The sequence below is a fragment of the Sitophilus oryzae genome, unplaced genomic scaffold, assembly GCF_002938485.1.
Source record: "Sitophilus oryzae breed Bouriz unplaced genomic scaffold, Soryzae_2.0 scaffold_965_pilon_pilon, whole genome shotgun sequence".
NCBI classification, from domain to species: Eukaryota; Metazoa; Arthropoda; class Insecta; order Coleoptera; family Curculionidae; genus Sitophilus; species Sitophilus oryzae.
Genome location: NW_022147600.1, coordinates 1474308 through 1497702, shown reverse-complemented (window position 1 = coordinate 1497702; position 23395 = coordinate 1474308).

Sequence of the window (23395 nt, the reverse complement as noted above, 5' to 3'; positions counted from 1 at the left end):
AAAAGTCTTTAATTATGCATATAAATAATAATATAGAATATTAAATTGTGATAAAAAATAATGAGGCAAATAGGTCAACACAAAATCAAGACTGGCTTCGATATAAAGATCAAAAACCTAACATTTCTCTCATTCTTAGGAATAGATGTCCATGACTTTAGATCATTGGAAAAGGTAAAACGCCAGCATTTTTTTAAGTTCATAGCCAACTATGATTTCCATTTAAAAAATTATATTTTTTATTATTTCTGACAAAAAGAGCAAGCATAGAAAAAAAGTGACTACGCCACTGATTGTGCCTAAAAAAGTGCCTAAATAACGTGTTTACAGAATTTTATTATTCCGCAAAATAAAAAAGTTATGGGCAATTTTCAAAATGGTAAAAAATTCAAAAAGACCCCGTATCTCTGTTGACAGTGAAAATATCTACAGGCGGTTTACGCCATTAAACGTTTCTTAGAAATCGAGCCCATGACATCTGTGTTGGTTTTGCTCTATCTAGTCAGGAAATAAGTTTTCTCTGTTAAAACAGACCGATTTCGACCACCCTGTACATCAAAATTTTAAGGTGCCCGTTTTTCGTGCCGGTGAGTGTATAAGAATTTTGGACTTTTTCGTCAACTGCATTAATTTACTTTTACTTACACAACGTTTTAGCCGATATATCACATAGCCCCATCCAAGTAGAGAAATTTCCCCAATATGGCAACAATTTATAAAACGTGTCAATGCGGGTATTCAAAATGGACAACCTCAAGCTTGACTGCACCCAGAGAAATAGAAGGGATAGAGAATGAGCGTCAACATGCGCAGAAGGTCTAATCAAGTTGGGCGCCATATTCCAGGTCTTCGTGTCATTTTGTGTATAGGTGGTAATCTATAAGTAATCAAATATCAATTTGCTGTTTTCAACCATACGGGGGGCAATTTAAATTTAGTGAAATTCTATCATTTATTATGGTTAGCTAACATTAATATGATTTATTTAATTATCAGTTTCAAAACTGCGTACAATATTGGTATATAATACACTAGATATACGAATATTCTGACAAAAGACGCTACGGACAGATGACCTTTTCGTCGTTAAACACTCGAAATGATATTAAATAAGTATTTACAATATTTCATGTTTACTTGTACTGAATTATTTAAATTTTTTGCAAATTTGGTAAAAATTGTTCTAAACAACTTTTTGCTCAAGTTGTATATTCATAAAAAACATTTGGTTCATAATTATTTTTGATGATTACCTACCTTGTATTTTTAATATAAACCTAGAAAAAATATGTTTTTGTTTTATTTTTTTTATTCGTCCCTTCAAATTGTGTTACAAAAACTGTTACATAACATGTCCTCTAACAAATATTTTCATAATACATAAACATCATTGATTTTATTAAGGGTATTATTATTAGTATTTATCCTGGTTTTTGTCGACAATAAAAACTCAATCTTGTAATAGAACATCAATTTTATATTTCGTAAAATTATTTTGATACAAATTCAATTTGTCAAAATTGAAGTCATTAATATATTGATAAACGACCCAAATAATTCCTAAATATTTTATTATAAAAAAAACTGTTACCGGTAAGTTTGTAAAACACATTATGGTTTGTCTTAATACTAGAAAAAATCATTTATTTTTTGCACAAAAGAAGTTTGTCGATCCTTATTTGTCCATAACAAAATTCTGTATGTACAACATACATATAACTAATTTATTATTAAGAAAATTAGATTATAAGATCTCAGAATTTTAAGAAAATTTTTTTAAGATAAAATAGTTTCTTCTCAACTGTAATATTGTCAACTTTGGCCTGTATTTTATCTATTTAAAAACATGGGATTGACAATCCCCTTACTAAAATACATACTGGAAGGTACTCATTAAGTTTCATTGCATCAAATACCTTTGCTATAAATCCTGGCTCACAATTTAAGGCCATTGCAAAATGCTCATCATCATAGATTTTACAAGAATAAAAGTGTAATATTGAAACAAAGTAACATTGTAAGCTTCATGACTAATAGTCTCATTTTTAACACTTTTTAAATATCATCTCGTTAACAATTATGAATATTATATGATTTTTCTCAGTGATTTGTGGTACAGATACAAATTAATATATGCCCCATAACAGTTTTTAAATAAGAAACTTCTGCCTACAGATTTAATTTTCTTATTGGCAAAGTACCGTTTCTTCCTATATAAATCTTGCCATTTTTTCAGTCCAATGTTCCTTGTTTTTACAGTTGTAGGAATACTAAAAATGTTGACTATAGAACTCGGTACTATGTTTGAAAAAGCCTTCATACCTGTAACTGTGCATAAATCTAATTAACTGAATTCTCCTCCTCTTGACACTCTGAACACTGTTGCTGCTAATGTTAGAAATATTTTGCACAAAACTACAACTACCTACAGCAAACTTTACAATAAAAATGTTAAATTTTCGCTGTTCGATTGAAATACCCTATCTTATGTTTCCTTTTCCTCCAAATAATCTTCATGTCAAGTAAGGACCAATCTTATTTGACATATTTCTGGTACACTTGAACTTGTGCTTTCATGGACACTATAAGAGTGCACTGTTTTACAGAAGCACAAACATTGATTCCAAGTATCTTCTTCCTCCACACGTAATAAAAACATCCTCTTTAAATGGCCACATCATACACTTATTTTAGACCTTTCCCAAATACAATCATGATTTTTACAAATCACCTTTAGGAAAACTAAAAATAAACAGTTTTGGATCATCTGTAAACACGATTATGTTGTATAAACTTACACATGAAAACTAATCATTTTTCCCGGCGTATTAGCTTTCTTAGAATGACTATGGCAATATACAACAAGCCTTCTTGAATTAGTGTTTAGAATAATTGATATAATAATAAATTTTAACTAGATAACAACACAAACGAAAAAAAACAACAAAACAAACAGATGTCAATTAAAGAGGGGAAGTGACAGCGAGACCTGGAAAATGTCTGCCATCTTGCCGTCGACAAAAATTTGGATGCGCACTCGTCGAAGCTCATTCTCCCACTTCCATATCTCTGACTGCACCCAACTTTTTCATGGGTGAATTCTCTGGTCTAGTTCATCTTAAGTAGCTTAGTTCACGTATGATAATGGTCAGTGACACGTATGACGCAAATGTTCTGTAAATTAAAATAAATAAAGACAATGGAAGTCTTAAATTCATTTAGTTTCAATACTGAATCATTGTCTACCACATTCAAAGACACGATTTTCTTCCTTTAACACATAATGTATCCACTCTCATAATCGAGTCAAAGTCGATATCAAAGTCCGTCAATAACGGCAACATTAAACGTTGGCGCTAAATTTATCATTTGGACTGTTGTATGCATGTGTCCCTTTTTGAGTGGCTGCTGCTGGAATGTCGACTTGCGAACACGTTTTATTGAAACGATTTTTACCTCACATTTCCGATTTAAATCACATTCTCTAGCGTTCAACTTGCTACTGGATGGTGTAGCCTGTCATGTTATGTTTCAAGAAAGGATTAGGAAGAAAAATATGTTTTTTTCTTTTATATCTGTAAAGGATATAAAGTAGTAGTGGGAACTATCGAATGAATACTATCGAAGCATTCGATAGTTGCAATTCATTCGAATAATTCGATAGTTAGTAAGAAAACATTCGTTGAAAACTATTCGAATAAAAATTATCGAATAGATCCGTCATCTGCCTTGAAATATTGTATTCTAGTAATTCGGCAGCACAAACCATTCATTTATAAAATTCATTCATTTATGAAACTCATTTATTCGTCAGGATCGATTATAATAAAATATTAACTGAATTTTAGTTGTCGCCCGGGGACGTAGGTTTCTTTCCGAGAAATCCGACAGTGGTCGGTGGCAATGCTATGAAAGAAGCCCGCATCTTTGATTTTTTGCGGAGTCAGATATAGATAAGGACACATTATTTTTTTTATTGAGGTGCTAGTATTTAAACAGAAAATACATTATGAAGGGCGCTGTTCCCATATTTTGGTATTAGTTGATATCAGCAAAGAATATTATTGTTTGGCTTTAGTTAGTTAGGGATAGTATGTCTATATTTTCTGCATTTTTTTATTAATATTCTGTTGTTACACTGCAATAATACTTGTTATTTTGGATGTAAGAAAATGATTTTTAATGTTTTTAAGCAAAGACTGGTTTAATAAATAATAATAACAGTAATAATTTTTTATACCTATTAACAACAAAATCTAAAATGATTTAATATAAATATTTTTTTAAGTAGTAGCAAAATATAAACAACAAATTAGATGTCAAAATTATTTATATTAGATCCTATTTAAAAATAATATAGTCTCTATATTAGGATAAACAAAATACAAACATCGTTAACTTTTTTTTAAATTGGCACGTGTAAAACTTTCATTTTAATTTTCTCACCCCATAGTTTGAGTTCGATAACCATTTACTTAACCACATTACTTAAATATGATTATTAAGTTCAACTAATTCATATTATTAAAACATCTAAAATACAAATATGTATTTTTAAAATTAATTGTAAAAAGTTCTTTCTCATCTCTCTAAAAATTGCTACTTCTCAAAATTTCCCATTAAAAAATAGACCATATACCATATAAAATTAAATAATTGAAAGATCGGACTACGGAAATCCACACAAATTTTCAGAAAAATTTTGACCACCTGCACATGCACACAATCGTCAATAAATAAAATTAAAAAATAACTATTATTTTAGTATTTTAACTATTTTAATAAACGCAAAAATAGCACAGTATTTATACGGCGAAGTTATAAAAACTTGGAAGAACTAATAATGCACTGACGCACACAAAAATCAAACGAATACTAAATTTCATTTATCAAAAGCATTCGATAGTCGTGGCGCAACGATAACCATTTGGTCGCACGGCGAGGTTGTCACATATGCTTTAGTATACAAATGACTGAATGATTTTATTCGAATAAAACCATTCGATAGTTGAAATCATTCATTCATTAACCATTCGATAGTCTAATTCGTTCGATAGTTCCCATCGCTAATATAAAGTATGGGACAGGTCAGTTTTTTTAGATTTGAACGGCTATGATTCTATAACAGGTTTTTCATGTTTTTCCACACAAAGAGCGTATTTTTAGTTTTTATGTAATGAAAGAATTTCGGTCTAGTACTCTTAGCTAATAAATATAAGAAAACGAACTAAACATTTATTGAAAAGGCTGTGTTTAGTTGGTATTTTCCTTAAAGCTTTTAATATATCATTAGAGTTTCATTACATCATAAAATGATCTTTTTTGTAAAAGAAACTGATAGGTAAGGGCATTGAAATATATCTGTTTCGTTATATTTCTAAAAAATTTTAAATTTCCATAATTACAATTTGAAAAAATGGTTTATTATGGATTGTTTTCCTTAATATTAGCAACAGTGAACTACAAAATTTACTTGATATTTTTTATTTTCAATACACAGTATTAAAATTCCAAGTTATCTGGATTTTTGTTATTTGGACATGGGTTTTTGTTATTTGTGAATAAAATGTTTTTAGTTGCCGCCTCATTAATAGAAACCTTTCGATTCTAAATGTGGATTCATTCGTGTTTGGTATCATAATTTATTTTTGGAATTTGTATCCGTTACTGTCAAAGCATTATATTTTCTGTCAACTGAAACGGCAAAGCTAAGTTAATAAGTTACAGCGCTTTCAGATGGACCCGACCGTCCGCGACGGATCGTCGCGTCCTTTCGTCGTGTTTTTTCAAGATAGCCGTCGGACGGAGCATACGCGCCCATGTGAAATTGTTCATATCATAGACTTAAAATAAAATATAGACTGAGCATCTCATTCATAAATAGCTGGAACATGCGGTCAGACACTGTCTTGTTATTGTTGTGTTATTGTTTTAGGTTATAACGAGTGCGACACGAGCGATAGATAGGTTGTCTCTGTCGTAACGGTCGTTCCCTGACGACTCTGCCGAGAAACAACACTGTCTTTCGTTTCTCAAGTACACCTGAACTCTCCGTATCATAGCCGGGTAATTTTTTTATTTTAATGAAGCTATAATTAAATTAAAAATATATCGTATTTAAACTTTTTTATATTTTATTGAGATTTAGGACAGGTTTTTTAAATAAAAGTTTAGAAAAAACAATTTAGAGTCCAAAAAGGATAAAAATAATAAAATACACGTTATAGAAGAAATTTTATAATCGAAATTAGGTAATTTTTGAAATTAATAATAAATTATTAATTTTAGTCAAACATTTACAACCCCTAATATTAATCAAAACAGGATCTATTCCACAGATATAATAGAATCGGCGACAGGGAGAGAAAAAAAAATATGATTGTTGTAATTTTTTTTCTGGTTAAGTGATGTCTTATTATGTAAATTAGAGAAAACATAAATCTGTTCCATTAAAGCAAGGAAGGTGATAGGAAGTGGATAAAATAAAAACTACATTTATTTAACTCGGTACTGTCTTTATTATACCGGGTGCGTCTCAAAAGTGGCTCATCCCCCATAATTTTTTTATATTTTCAAATAAAAAAACAAGATTTAGTATGTTAGTATATGAAATAAATTAGGATTGATTGACGCATTCAATTGTTTTGGTCACTTCCTGTTTCACCGGAAATGACTATAACTTTTAATTTTTAAACGGCACCCTCGGTATATTTCTACTTTATTCGATAGAAAATGACACTCTGAATGGAATGACATACCATATGTCAACTTTTGACATTTTCGCATATGGTTTAATTGTAATTGTAACACGCGGTTCATAACGACAATTTGTCTCGAAATACCAAGTGTGTGGTATCAATATATTCATAAAAAAAATGCTTTTTCCAAATATGCTAATGAGTCACCCTTGTTCCATTTGAAAAAATTGACATATGTATGATTAAAAATACGATTTGTACATCTTTTAACCGGCCTAGACAAGACACGAAACCTATTAGACGATCAAAACTATTTTTCCAAGGCTACTTGATTAAAACTTAGTGGATTGAAAAAAACCTGGATTGAAATTTAAAATCGGATATGTTTTTAAGCGACAATGTCAAAAGTTGACATATGATATGTCATTCTATTCAGAGTGTCATTTTTTATCGAATAAAGTAGCAATATACCGAGGGTGCCTTTAAAAATCAAAAGATGTAATCATTTCGGTGAAACAGGAAGAGACCAAAAACAATTAAATACTTCAATAAATCCTAATTTATGTCATATACCTACTAACATACAAATCTGTTTTTTTATCTGAAAAAATAAAAAAATGTTATAGGGGCGAGCCACTTTTGAGACAACCCGGTATATTAAAAAATATTGTTTCATAATGTAATATCATTTTAAAATTCTTGTATGTTATTTTAGATTCTGAAGATAATTTTAGAATAAACCGGAATATATTTTTAATAAAAACATTATTAATTATTAACAGGGTTATAATTATGATTTTGTTACAATGTAAGTAAGTAAATAAGGTAATGTAAGAGAAAAAATTCAGATTTTACATTTTACTAAAATATTATCTAAATAAGCGCCTTTCTACAACAACGCCACTGACTCCCAATGGGTAAATTGAGAGTTGCCTACCGGTCGTTTTAAGACTTAAATGGATTATTTAAGTCAAATTTCTTGCAAATTTGGCACTGGCGAACCATATTTTATAGTTTTTGAACAGAAAAAGTCAATAAAATAAACACTTAAGGACTACAAGCTAAGAAAATGCGTTAATACAGCCGGGGAGATAGCGGCAACAAAGCTTTACCGCACACGTGCGATACGTACTACAAGGTAATAAATGAATGAATAGGCTCCCTCGCCTCTAATCGGTGTTGTCATATTGTAAAGAACTTATCCTTATTAAACAGTATCCGACTTATAATTTAGTAGTATAAGGACTATTTAATACATCTATGGAATATTAAAACCTACTTTATTAAACTGTAGTATTAATATCTCAATATATGTGTATAACAAGAAAAAAAATATTGATAATATTAAAGACGTGACAACATAGGCTGGATGAGGAAGGCTCGGTCGACTGTACCCAGAAGTAAACATGTGTACAAAAAAGGTTGTTTGTCCGCGTTGAGATGTAAATAGTGTAGTCTATATTTTATTTTAAGTCTATGGTTCATATAAACTCATGGTACTTGCTCGATGTCGCGGACGGCCCGCTCCATGTGAAAGCGCTGTTATTGGTAATAACAATAATAGTATAAAATAAAGAAAAAAACATCTAAAAGCCACTAGTGATTCCCACGAGACCAACGAGACGAGACTTTCATAAAGTCTTGTCTCGTCTCGACGATAAAATAAGAAGTCTCGTATCGAGTCTCGTCTCGGAGCCTCCAGTCTCGTCTTGTCTCGCGTCTCGTACGAGAGTACCTCGTGAAAGTATCGAAATTTCGTCATGCACAATGCTTGTTCCAGTCCAGTACGGGATATGTATTTGTAGTTTGTACAAAACAACCTTGGGATCACGTGACATTTGTAAAGAAACCGGAACATTTTTGTAATTTATCTAATTTTTCTTGTTTATTTTTTCAGAACTATGAGTTCTCCACCATTGTAATATATCTAACCTAACCTAACCATTCTGTCATATCAAACGTTTCTAACTTATGACGTGGATCGAGAATTAAAACTGCAGCATAAATCCAGTTCGTTTTACGATAATGCTTTAGTATTTTGTCTCTCGCAGCCTGAAGACCAACAATAAGCTGCTCTTCAACAGGGGTTCGATTTGTTTTTCTGTCCCATTCAAATATTTTGCTCTCAAGATTATCTATTAGTATATTGATACATACAACCACCATACCAGATAAGGTGATGTACTTCTCTCCTCCGAGTTTTTTGGAAAGTATTTGAAAGTTGATTAATAATTTGTGCACTTCTTCTAGCAGTATCCATTCTTCATCTCTAAGAGCATATGGTTTTAAATCAACAACATTTTGACATAATACACCGAGTCCATGTCTGCCTTTAAGAGCTACTTGCAACATATCATCACTGGAATTCCAGCGTGTAGGTACATCCAACACAGAACTTAAGTAATAGTTAGTTTTTAAGCAAAGGTTTTTCAAGTGTTCACCTGCGAGACTCTCGTCCGAGACACGAGAAGTCTCGCACGAGACTCGAGACGAGACCAATAAAAGTCTCGTCTCGTATTGTCCGAGTACATCTCGAGTCTCGTCTCGAAAACGAGACGAGACCATACGAGACTCTCGAAAACGAGACTCTCGTGGGAATCACTAAAAGCCACTAATTTATATCAAGCTATCTTAATTCATAAAATATGACCATTGAGTAATCACGATTCTGCTTAAACTGCTTGACGTTTAAAGCTGATTTTTGGTAAACGGATTGACTGTGGGGTGTAGAAGTTCGATAAGGAGGGGTTTCTCCAATCTTAAATTCCAAGGGGGTGAAAACGCCCCTCAAATATTACAATATTTGTTATTTAAAAACGGTTAGTCTTTCGGGATAACGCTTGGACACACATAATTTATTTTGTTTTTTTTTACATATTTTGAAATTCTTTAAAAAATCTTACAGGGTATTCCAAAAAGTAATTGATTAACCACGATTCTGCTTAAACTGCTTGACGTAAAAAGCTTATTTTTGGCAAACGGATTTTACGAAAGTCAAATTCCAACGAGATGAAACTACCCCTCAAATATTACCAAGTTATATAATAATATCGCCATATTGTTTTTTCTCATGTTAGCATAAATGTGAGAAAATTTTATTCAGTTTGTATGTTAATGGAAATTCAAAATAAGTCGCGGGTACACGCTAATAATAAATATATAATTTACTTCTTTATTGAATATTCTAGTTCAAAAAATACGAATTATAATTTGCATCTGCAGTGCAACACAGTGCATTACGGGAAATTTAAAATACCGAAAAATATGCACTAATTTAAAACTAGAATTCAAATAACGGATGTTGAATTCTAACTATTTCTGGTACATTCTTATAATATAAAAGCAAAATTAGCAATTGTGGTAAGTTGCGTATACAATATCGGTTTTCCATTTAACGTGATATGTGCGTGCGGCTGTGTGTACCCTCCACAAAAGCGCCTGTTATTTGGACAATCAGTGGATGGATCGATCGTAACAAAACCCGGAAAAGAGTGGAATTAAATCTATTATTTGGGCAATTCGACACACGTGACTGTTTTTGAGCTAATGCTGCAATATCGAACTTTGTTTAGACTATTTTTATCCCTTTTTATACCGTTCGATCGAAAAATATTATCCATTATACAAGGTGTCCCAGAAATAAGTCCAAGTATTTTAACTGGTAGAAATATATATAGTTCAACCCCAAAAACACGCCTATGAGGTTTTTTTCGCGAATTTTTTTTTTCAAAATTCGGAATTTTTTGAAAAATTTTTTGGATTTTTTTTAGTTTTTAGTTAAAACAAAGTTTCTTCATAATATGGCAACATAGGTAGTGGATTAAATTTACAAGAAAGGAAATCTAGAAAAGATCTAGTGGTTCTCTCTACCACCTATATTTTACAAAAAAAAATATCTATACCGGGTGTTTCTCAAAAGTGGTTCATCCCTATAACTTTTTTTTTAATTTTTTTCGATAAAATAAACGAGGTTTGGTACTTTAGTACATGACATAAATCAGGATTGATTGACGCATTCATTTGTTTTCACTTCCTGTTTCACCAGAAAGAACTATCACTTTTAATTTTTAAAGGGCATTCTTGGTATTTTTCATTTTATTCGATAGAAAATGACACTCTGAATAGATTGACAAAATTCGTATTTCAAATTTCTATCTAGAGTGTCTGTGTCAACAATACTAATGTCTGTCAAGGAGCCTTATGTTATGAGTAGAGGTACAAATATGCGGTTTTCACAGTAGCTACTTTCTTAATTTCTAGCTCTCTTAGTTCATGAAATACAGGGCTAATTTGAAATTGTTGCATTTTGTGAGTCTCCTCGTTATCTTATACCATATCGAAAAGCTGAAAACTGAGTCCTATAAAGTTTTTCACGTACAATTCAGTACACATTATCATATGCACATCAGCACAAATGTATTTTTTTAAAAGGGATACCCTATATGTTATTCTTTGTTTTATTTGGCATTGTTCATAGCTTTGTAAACATATAATATATTCTTTACTTATTTCCGTAAATATCGTAAAAAGTATTATTTAAGATTTTAACATATGCGGCCAGTTTAAAATAGATAATGAATACAATCGAATAATTTATTTTACTTGAAATTTTGCTTTATTTCAAGCTAGTTTCTGCGTGTGAAATGATTGTACAAGTGCATCAAAAATGACGTGCTACTTAAAATCTCTACATGTTCATTTTCAGTGGAGTTTATTAAGATAACAGGATAGAAAGCAAAATGATCTGATTAAATTAAATTTTATTAAATAATAATATTCCTTTAAAATAGCGTTATTTATGTATGTTAAAAAGTTAAATAATGGATTTTTTACCTTTTTTATCAAGATAAGTATAGAGTATGATAATTTTAGAAAGCTTATAACAAGGCAAATAGAAAAACTAGTTATGCAACTGGATTCTACGTGAAAAACACTAAATAATCAAGATAGGGAGGGGGTCAAAAGATGCAAGATTTTCGCCCTGTATTTCTAGAACTAAGAAGGCTAGGACAAATCTGTGAGTAGCATCTTTAGTGTAATAAAAAGTGGTATAGTAATGTAAAAAATCGCATCTTTGCCAAGTAGTATAGTAATGTAAAAGTCGCCTCTGCTTACAAAAAAATGGGACACCCTGTATATCTATTATTCTTCATTTCCAGTTTGAATCCACCATATGTCCAAACCTGTTAGTGGACATTTAACTCCTCCTCTTCCCCCAACTCACTTGTCTGGAGTATTTCGGACCGATGAGAACGAAAAGAACATGATTTTTCTCGGTCCATAAATCTATAAAAGGATAAAACGTGGAAGCGGAACGATTTTTTATCCCTCAAAGTTGAATGGTGTTGACTTGTACGCGACTTTTCGTGTTGTTGTGGCGAGAAAAATATATTTGCCGCTTTTATACAGAAAGTTTTTGGTTTGCATTAAGGATTAATATATTATGTTAAAGATTCATACAAATTCAATGTTATGTAAGGTTTAATTTTTGGAGAAAATACTTTTACAAATATCTTTTACGCCATTATGACCATTTTCCATTTCAATAGTATTATCAAACGGATATTTAGGTATTATTGCTTTCATTTTCATCTATATGAACATTGTTTGAATCAGATTTTTATTATCGACAAATGTGTGTGTGTCCTTCAAATGGTCAATGGTCAGTCCTGAGTATATAACTATGATGTTACCCATTGAAAATCTAGCGTTGATTGACGACGCCCAACAAAGCTGTACATTATTAATCTATATTATGATATATAATATTTTATTAATTAGTTTTGTGAAAAGTTGAAATGAATTTTCACACTTCCTTTTTGCTTTTGATAGCGTGATGGAGTATTTTTGTGTCGATTAGGGAGAATTTATTTAGGAGTAAAGAACCACTAAATATTTTGTTTGGAACAGATGGTTAAAAGTAATTTTAATCATAGGTTTAATCATCTGCTGGTGATGTTAATATGATTAGCGAAACGAGCATTAAAAGTAAAATATTTTGGTATATTGTGGTGAATTAGTGTTTTATGTTCCTGGTACATTTTAATTTACGTTTTGCTTCAGAAACTCCTCAAGCTTTTTTATATTTAGTGTGATTTGAAAATTGTTAATTCGATATAAACTAATCAAAATGAATTAGGGATCACATATAATATATGTATCGGTATTTACGCGTTTAGTGCTGCTTGGCCATCTTATCCGATAGTCAAGCAGCACTAGACGCGATCAACTCAGTAACCATCAATTCGATGTTGGTCAAAGAATGTCTAGAGAAGCTCAACAAATTAAGCAAAGAAAATAAAGTCCTCCTACTCTGGGTGCCTGCTCACTAAGGGATGGAAGGCAGTGAAAAAGCTACTATGCTCCTTTTTATCCTAGCCCTCTTAGTTCATGAAATACGGGCAAATTTTAAATTGTTGCATTTTGTTAAAAGTTTCCTTTAAAGTATATATTTGTTTGCTGTATCGAAAACTCCATCTTGAGTGATATTTAAACCTAAATATTTATACTCTGCGCAATTCCAAATTGGATTGCCATTTTCTAAAATGATATTTTCTGGTGTCTCTGCAATACAAATACACTCTATTTTTTGATATTCATTTCTAGGTCCCATTTTGTATATTCTTCAATTATGTACTTTGTATGTCATATATCTTAAGTCGTCATGATATTGAGCAATTGCAACTTGATTATCAGCGAAGCACATCGAGAAAAGAGTGGGACTGTTATTAAGCGGGATTTCCATATCGTTGCATTTTCTTTTCCATTCATTGAGCACCTGTTCAAGACAAATTTCAAATAAAGTCGGAGAGAGGCACCATCCCCGTCTTAATCCTTTAGAAGCAACAAATCTATCCGACGTACTTTGTTTTTGACGACCATACCAATAGGTATGGTAGGCTATTAGGATCGGCAAAAATAAAGTTTCTTTAATTTCACTCAAAATGAGTTATTTGGGTCATAAATGCCCTAAATACAAAATATTTTCATGGTGTCTGTCTGTCTGTCTGTCTGTCTGTCTGTCTGTCTGTCTGTCTGTCTGTCTGTCTGTCTGTCTGTCTGTCTGTCTGTCTGTCTGTCTGTCTGTCTGTCTGTCTGTCTGTCTGTCTGTCTGTCTGTCTGTCTGTCTGTCTGTCTGTCTGTCTGTCTGTCTGTCTGTCTGTCTGTCTGTCTGTCTGTCTGTCTGTCTGTCTGTCTGTCTGTCTGTCTGTCTGTCTCGTCTGTCTGTCTCGTCTGTCTGTCTGTCTGTCTGTCTGCCTGCCTGCCTGCCTGCCTGCCTGCCTGCCTGCCTGCCTGCCTGCCTGCCTGCCTGCCTGCCTGCCTGCCTGCCTGCCTGCGTCTGTCTGTCTGTCTGTTCGCCTGCCTGTCTGCCTGCCTGTCTGTGCCTGCCTGCCTGCCTGCCTGCCTGCCTGCCTGCCTGCCTGCCTGCCTGCCTGCCTGCCTGCCTGCCTGCCTGCCTGCCTGCCTGCCTGCCTGCCTGCCTGCCTGCCTGCCTGCCTGCCTGCCTGCCTGCCTGCCTGCCTGCCTGCCTGCCTGCCTGCCTGCCTGCCTGCCTGCCTGCCTGCCTGCCTCCGCCTGCCTGCCTGCCTGCCTGCCTGCCTGCCTGCCTGCCCTGCCTGCCTGCCTGCCTGCCTGCCTGCCTGCCTGCCTGCCTGCCTGCCTGCCTGCCTGCCTGCCTGCCTGCCTGCCTGCCTGCCTGCCTGCCTGCCTGCCTGCCTGCCTGCCTGCCTGCCTGCCTGCCTGCCTGCCTGCCTGCCTGCCTGCCTGCCTGCCTGCCTGCCTGCCTGCCTGCCTGCCTGCCTGCCTGCCTGCCTTGCCTGCCTGCCTGCCTGCCTGCCTGCCTGCCTGCCTGCCTGCCTGCCTGCCTGCCTGCCTGCCTGCCTGCCTGCCTGCCTGCCTGCCTGCCTGCCTGCCTGCCTGCCTGCCTGCCTGCCTGCCTGCCTGCCTGCCTGCCTGCCTGTCTGTCTGTCTGTCTGTCTGTCTGTCTGTCTGTCTGTCTGTCTGTCTGTCTGTCTGTCTGTCTGTCTGTCTGTCTGTCTGTGGCACCCGAGAATCTGGCTATTAGTTTTTGGTGGGGGTGGGGGGTATGGGAGGGGGTTAAAAATTTTAAAAAATCGTAACTCCAAAATTACAGTAGCTAGCGAAATGCGGTTTTCAAATTAAGATTAGGAATAATATTTGCAACAAAATCCATACATATATAAAAGCTCAAAGGGCTTTTGAGCTTTTATATATGTTTTTTTTTGTTACATCCATCCCGCCGAAACTGCTTTACCGATTTTGATAATTCTTTTTTTAAATGAAAGGTATATATGTCTAGATTTGTTATGAAGTATTTTTAAATTGTTGAATGGCTATTTCTTTGTGTAAATTGACTAAATATTAAAACATACCTGAAAAACACCTACACACAATACCTCCAGAAATAAATTATTTGTCATTGTTAGTGGTTTGTCAGTTAGATTATATATCAAGTTTTTAGATATTTTAGGGATCAGTTCGTACAGCCAGCTTTAGATACATAAATATTAGAACAAAGGTTCGTTTAAACGACATTAGTGAATTAGCTACACAAAGCGATTTTAGGAAATTCATCCTCTTAGAGAGTAAAATTATGTCGGAATAATTTGTTGTATGAAAATTCCTTACTATGTGGTCTAGAAAAATGAAATCCTACAAAAAGAATTAGAAGAGATTTTTGAAATTCATCAACCAAATGGGTAAAGTTAGTAAAAATTTGCAAGAATTCAAAAACATTTTGTGGCCAAAATTGAACTTCTTTGAAATACTTTGATTTCGATAACTTCTAGAATTATTAAGATTTTTTTATTTCAGACGGCTCTAATCAAAAGTTTTATTTTTGGTATACAAAGTGTGTCATAAAGTCATATACAGGCGATGAGAAAATAAAAAACGGTTTTTAAATTTTCGAATTTTCTTAAGTACATAATAGTATTTAAAGAGAATAAAAATGCTCTTGAAATTGGAATATTGACGGCTTTTTATAAATTTTCAGTAAAAAATATGTAATAAGTCAAAAATAACAATATCGATTTTTTGTCGAGCGAGTCTTAAATAAGTGCAATTATTCTTAGCGGTAGTAGGTATATTTGACCCCAGAAACACTTCACTACTTTTTTTCGCGAATTTTTTTTTGAAAATTTGGAATTTCTCGATAAACCTTTTGGATTTTTTCTTTAGTTTTTAATTAAAAACCATAATTTCTTGATAATATGGCAACATAGATAGGTAGTAGATTACATTTACAAGACAAAAAAATCCGAAAAGCTGCAGTGGTTCTCAAAATTTAAGCAAAAAATATTTTCTTTTGGAAATTTTTAAACTAATTCGAAAGAGTTATTTGAAAAACGGTAAAGAGAAAATATGGTTTTTTATCGAGATCTACCAGCCCTGAAAATATTTGCACTTATTCAAGACTTGCCTTGTATAATACCCAGAAAATCGACAATTGATAACTTTCATATGAAATACGAGTAGCTCTAAAACTCTTAAAAACATAGTTTAAATAGGGCATTTGTAAGGCTCACTAGCTCTATATACAAAGTAAATCATTTAAATCAATGCATGAACTATCCGAGGTGTAACGCGAACGTAGTCGCGGGAAAAACCTAGTTTATAATAACATCAAAATCAGTCAAAGTCGCAGTTTTCGAGATATTAACATATTTTAGTATGGGCGGCTATACGTGCCCCCAACTTAATATAACTGTATGAGAAAAAATATATTTTTTTCCTTTCACAATGCCGATATCCAATTTACAACAGGATTGCAATGATTGCATGTTTTCATATATCTAATAATTTCGCTTCATTGGCGACATTCCCAGAAATTTGCTGTATGTCTTCGTCTTTAAACTTCTCTTAATGTTCAGTTGGAATCCTCTGAGATTCTTTGTTAGAATTGTCTGTCCGACCGCGAACCTTAAATGTGATTCTTCTATATTTAAACCAGACGCATTTACGATCCTTCCTGCCGAATCTCTTAACCTGGTGCCCGGTCTAAAAATATCCACTGTAACTATGTATATTTCGTCTGGACTTTCTTAGTCGGAATCGATAAAAAAAATTATTCGACACTCGAAAATAGCTAAAGTTATTTCCTTCTAAAATACCTTAGAGACCACAGTAACTAAACATACACTTTCCATTTATTTTTGTAAGTATATATAAATATGAATTCTAAAAAAAAATATCTTCCTAAATTGGTGTCTTGTTTAGATGAATATTTCGTAATATCTTGGCTGCTGATCTGAATAGAATGAATATATGGCTAGATTATTTCATTCAAAGCCACTGTCAAATTTTATATTACTGCCTATGATTCTACATCCGTGACATTTGTCCTGTCGCTACAGACGAAAAAACCGTGCTATTTTTCTGCAGATAACTTGGAGTATAGTCTATCCAAGGAGAGAATATCTGAGAGTGTCAGTTGTCCGTCATTGTAATTCGCAGGTAAAGAGAATCTTCCCTGACTCGTTGGACAAATTTACTTAAGTTTTTGCCCTCTTGGTCTAACATAGGTGTGGAATATAATAACTTTACCTTTGTAGCATACCTTTGTGGCATACCTTAGTGGCACAGTTTTGGATGATGGTTTTTAAACCGTACAATATTTTTATAAGACAAAATCAAGCCAACGCAACGGTCTAGATATAGATAGTTCTACATTAGAGGGACAAAACAATATATAATCTTATGATTTATTGCACTGAAAAAAAGGATCTCTCAGTCGAAATGAATATGACTTTGACCCAAAAGATTGGCGCTTTTCAATAGGGCCGAGAACGACGTTTCTTTGCTCAAAGCTTTAACTATCTTTTCAAAAGCTTTAAAAAATTACTTTAGAGAATAGAAGAATCTATCTGTCCAAAGTATTTCACTCTTGACCCAAAATGAATATGCAAAGAAGTTCTTGCTACAAGAACAATAGTCTCTTTGATTCATGCAAAAATTCTTGATTGAAAAGGGACGTTTCTTGATTAAAAAGACACTTTTCTTAAACCAATAGCGAATACTATTGACTCAACTAAAATTTATTTTGATCTAAGAGAAGTCTATACATCATATACAGGCATATTACGAGGTATATTATTTTCCGATAAATTTCGGTTTTCCTGGTCTGTAGTAAGTAAAGTGATATTTTTTTCCTCGATAGTAGTTATTTCTGCTTCTGCACTCCTTGGTATTTTTTGGGGTGGTTCATCACTCTACAAATTACAAGAAAATATTACATTACGATTAATCAAAGTAAAGCAAATAAATTATTAAAATTATAAGCTTTGGTCACATTTTGAATTTTTTAATACGACGACTTGAAATTCTAAAATTTTTGTAATTATTTGCATAAAAAAATCGATACCTATATTCTTATTCTATCTATAGTCCCGCATGCATTATCTAAACAGGTGCATTAGGTAAATGTCTCTTACCTTCAAATATATAACAATAAATGCTCTAATTTCCATTTTTTCAGAAACTCCTTTAAAGAATCCATATATCCTAAAATTTGTTCATAAAAAATGACAAATGCATGTTAATAACGATCATTATCAAATTATGCAAAATTCCAAGTGGAAAATTCCAAGCAACAAAACCCGTGCGTACTATGATGTGCGACCTATGAAATGCGACGTACGACTGATCGGACTGCCGACTGTTTGTATATATACCGTCCTTCGTCATCGTCTTTGCGTGCCGTTATTATTTTTCATCAAAAGGGTATTTAGCTATTGGAAAAATGGCCATGTTTCTTGAATGAAGTTCTTCCTAGCGTATTTTTCTTATTATCTTAAAACAAAGTAACTTGCACTTGGTTGAATGAAAATAGATTCAAGAGAAATTTTCGAATTTTTCAAGAGAACCAGTTTTCTTGAGTTAAGAGAGTTTTTCTTCAGGCAAAATATTTTCTTTTACGCTAAAATAAATTCTCTTGCCACTATTTTTTTTTCAAGACCGATGACGGCTTTAGTTCAAGTCCATCTTTTTTATCAGTGTGGCTTTGGTCGAAGCCCTGAGACTCTATGATGAGTTATAACCTGTTAAACTCATGAAAGGGGAACACATAATAGATCTGTAAGATCGCGATGATTAACCCCCCTCCTAAATATTCTACATTCTACCCTACAAAAAGTACCAAAAATATTAATCACCGAAACGCGAGATACGCTAATTATTTCTAAACCAAAAAATTAATTAAAATTTTGACGCTACGGAAGACGACTATTTAAAATTTGTAAAATATTTCACGACCTCGCGCTTATCGCTTTTTACAAGATTTTAAACTTTTTCAGTTAAAATTTTAGTTGCGAGTTCTCTTCCTGCGACGTACGGAATATAAAAATGTTTGTGCTACAGGCGACATAACTTAAAAACTCGCCAAACTTTCTACATAATTTAAATAAACTTTGTACATAATTTAAATAATCTTGTGTATATACCTACTGCATTTTAGTAGGGGAGTGGGTAGTAATAGAGAAATAACGAGGAAAGGAAACGGAAGACATTTTGGCTAGAATATGAAGATTACAGTTGGGGGTTGGAACCTTTGGTGTTACAGTTTTCCACTTACAAACGAAAGATATGTTATAGAAAGAAATTTACATTAGGAATGTAGCTGAGCGTAATGGATATTCTCCTTCATTAGTTGATAAAATAATTAGAAAATGTAAGATTTCTGCAAATTCGACTTTTCAAGTGGACAAGATACGTCAAACTAAATTTCTATGCCGTTTGATAGAGGGATATTCCGTGGTTTAAACAAAATTTTCATGTCAATTCTAAACTTGTGTATAGCGCTATTAATAAATTACAACACCTGTTAGGTAACTCTAAAGATAAAACACCTCCACTGGAAAGGAGGTCAGTCAAGTTTGCACCCCGTATTAGAGGAAATTCAAAAATAAATATACCACTATTTTGCACACATTTTGCACAATTGATATTTTGCACACTTACCTAAGAGAAACCAGGGCCGTTTTTTAAACGGGGGGCAAACTTGATCGTTCCCCCCCCCCCACTTGTTAAGAAATTGATTTATTTCTATGTACATCGACTCGGCTAATTTTGCACAATTTTGCACACCTGTTTTTGAATTTTGCACACCCTTTTGACGAAAGTTATAAGCGGTTGAAAATTTGAAATTTCCCCCCCATCTGTGACTAAATTGAATTTTGTTTATATCAAACGAATCGGCTAATTTTGCACAATTTTGCACACCTGTTTTTGAATTTTGCTCACCATCCTGATTAAAGTTATAAAGGTTTGAAAATTTGCAATTTCCCCCCATCTGTCACGAAATTGAATTTTGTGTATGTCAAACGAATCGGCTAATTTTGCACAATTTTGCACACCTGTTTTTGAATTTTGCACACCCTTCTGACGAAAGTTATAAGCGGTTGAAAATTTGAAACAAAATTGAATTTTGTTTATATCAAACGAATCGGCTAATTTTGCACAATTTTGCACACCTGTTTTTGAATTTTGCTCACCATCCTGATTAAAGTTATGAAGGTTTGAAAATTTGCAATTTCCCCCCATCTGTCACGAAATTGAATTTTGTGTATGTCAAACGAATCGGCTAATTTTGCACAATTTTGCACACTTGTTTTTGAATTTTGCACACCCTTCTGACGAAAGTTATAAGCGGTTGAAAATTTGAAATTTCCCCCCCATCTGTGACTAAATTGAATTTTGTTTATATCAAACGAATCGGCTAATTTTGCACAATTTTGCACACCTGTTTTTGAATTTTGCACACCATCCTGATTAAAGTTATCAAGGTTTGAAAATTTGCAATTTCCCCCCCATCTGTCACGAAATTGAATTTTGTGTATATCAGGCGAATCGGCTAATTTTGCACAATTTTGCACAGCTGTTTTTGAATTTTGCACACCATCCTGATTAAAGTTATGAAGGTTTGAAAATTTGCAATTTCCCCCCTATCTGTCACGAAATTGAATTTTGTATATCAAACAGATCGATAATTTTGCACAATTTTGCACAGCTATTTTCGAACTTTGCACACTCTCCTGACAAAAGTTATGAGAGTTTGAATATTTGAAATTTGTCCCATTGTGTGTGAAATGTCCCACTTAAAAATACATAAGTATGAGTCATATTTCGAAAATGATAGATCTTAGCGACGTGAAAAGCTGCACGGAACTTTTCGATAATTTATAGCTTGAATAGAAGAACATTTATGAAACTAAAGATTCTACACACAGATTTGTCCTAGCCCTCTTACTTCCTGAAATACCGGGCAAATTTGAAAATTTTGCATTTTTCGACAACCCTTATACCTCGGTTATCCTATAACTTATCGAAAAGGTGAAGTCTGGGTTCCGTACAGTTTTCTACGTCGCGTCACTGAGATCTGTCATTTTCAAATATGACTCATACTTATATGTTTTTTAAATGAGACAATTCACACACAATGGGACAAATTTCAAATTTTCAACCCCTTATAACTTTTGTCAGGAGAGTGTGCAAAATTCGAAAGTAGCTGTGCAAAATTGTGCAAAATTAGCCGATTCGTTTGATATAAACAAAAGTCAATTTCGTAGCAGATGGGGGGGGGGGAAATTGCAAACTTTCAAAACCTCATAACTTTCGTCAGGAAGGTGTGCAAAATTCTAAAATAGGTGTGCAAAATTGTGCAAAATTAGCCGATTCGTTTGATATATACGAAATTCAATTTCGTAGCAGATGGGGGGGGAAATTGCAACTTTTCAAACCCGCATAACTTTAGTCAGGAGAATGTGCAAAATTCAAAAACAGGTGTGCAAAATTGTGCAAAATTAGCCCATTCGTTTGATATAAACAAAATTCAATTTAGTCACAGATGGGGGGAATTTCAAATTTTCAACCCCTTATAACTTTCGTCGGGAGGGTGTGCAAAATTTAAAAATAGGTGTGCAAAATTGTGCAAATTTTTTCTAACAATTATAAATTACTATTAAGTATAGTGCAATGTCTGCTTCTGCTATATTTTAAATAACTTTGTTACAGTTTATTAAACTAAAATAATGAAACTAAATAATGAACAATTATAGCAGCTTTTCAACAGTTTGGTTTCGTTGGTAGCCAGAATCAGTAACATATTAGATATGTAAATAGTCAACGTTTGACCTACATTTAAACAGATGAGCTGAGTGAATTTTTAGGTTATCTAATCATATGAGTTTTAATCAAAACAGTAAACCTCGAACAAAACTAAAAAATAGGCAAAAAATGTAAGGTAAGCCTGTAAATAGAAATATCAATTTATTTTGGTGTTTATACACAAAAACAAGAATATGAGATAGAAAAACAAAGGAGTTTAAATTCCCAAAAAATAACCCTAAATAATTCAGATGGCATATGAATGTATGCTGCTTTTGTCAATTATTGTTGTATAAGAATAAGACTTTTTTTCTGCTAAGACTTTATTTTCTCCACAAATCTATTTCATGATCATAGTAAAGTTTTCAAAAAATTGTTTAACAACTTGAAGATTTGAAAGCAGGATTGCGGGTACATAAAAAACATAATTGGGCTTTAACTATTCGAAAGCAATTATCACATTACGCTCGACACATGTACCGGATATTTCAACAAGAGTAAAAGTAGTTGTAGATTTTTTACTGAATTTTTTATTGGCAGGAAGACAAAAATTAAGAAAAAGCAATTCCATTTTCATTACCTCGTAACAAATTTAGAACAGCGACTTTTAATGAGGTAAATGCGTTTAGATTTTATAAAGTCCAAATCACAGTGGGTCACTATCTAATAAGTATACAGGATGTTCCAAAAACATGTGCCATCTCTCTTGGGAAGATTCCTCACGTAAAAATAAGATTTATTTTTCATATCAACATACATAGGTCCGATTCTCCTTTGTTTCGTAGATACAGTATGTTAAAATCTTAATAATCTTTCGGTTTATTATAATTTTCTTCCAAGTACTTTTGGTGATTCTAATGAAATTTTGAGAGTAAAATTTACTATAAGTGTTACATATTTTTAGTATTAAAATATGATAACCCAATAAGTGGTAACCCATATGCACGTTCCTGGTGATATGTCAACACTTTTTTAGCTTTAAAATATGTTGACACTTTTTAGATTTAAAATATGTCGTATTTAAAGTAATTTTTATCCTCAAAATTTCATTCCAAATGCTAAAAGCACTTGGAGGAAAACTATAATAAATCGAAAAAATATTAAGATTTTAACATCATGTAGCTACGAAACAAAGCAAAATCGGACCTATGTTAATATGAAAAATAAATCTTGTTTTTACGTGAGGAATCTCCCTACCAGAGATGGCACATGTTTTTTAAAACACCCTGTATAAACGCTCAATTTACATACAGGGTGGTCCAAACTGTATTCCGGAAACTTCAGCAGCTTATTCTGCACATAAAAATAAGTAAAAAAGTTCGTATAAATGTATGTCCGAAAATGCTTAGTTTCGGAGATACAGGGTGTAGAAATTTCATTTTTATTTCGATTTTTTCCAAATATTTTTTGAAGTAACGTCGATATTTGGTTGAAAATTGGTGTCTGGGAGTTTTTTGACATGAGAAATTTGATTTTGATGTCAATATGACTCTTACTTATAGAGGGCGCCACCTACATATTTTTTAACTGGTTTGAAGAGTAATAACTTTTCGTCCGTAACTGTATAAAAGTAC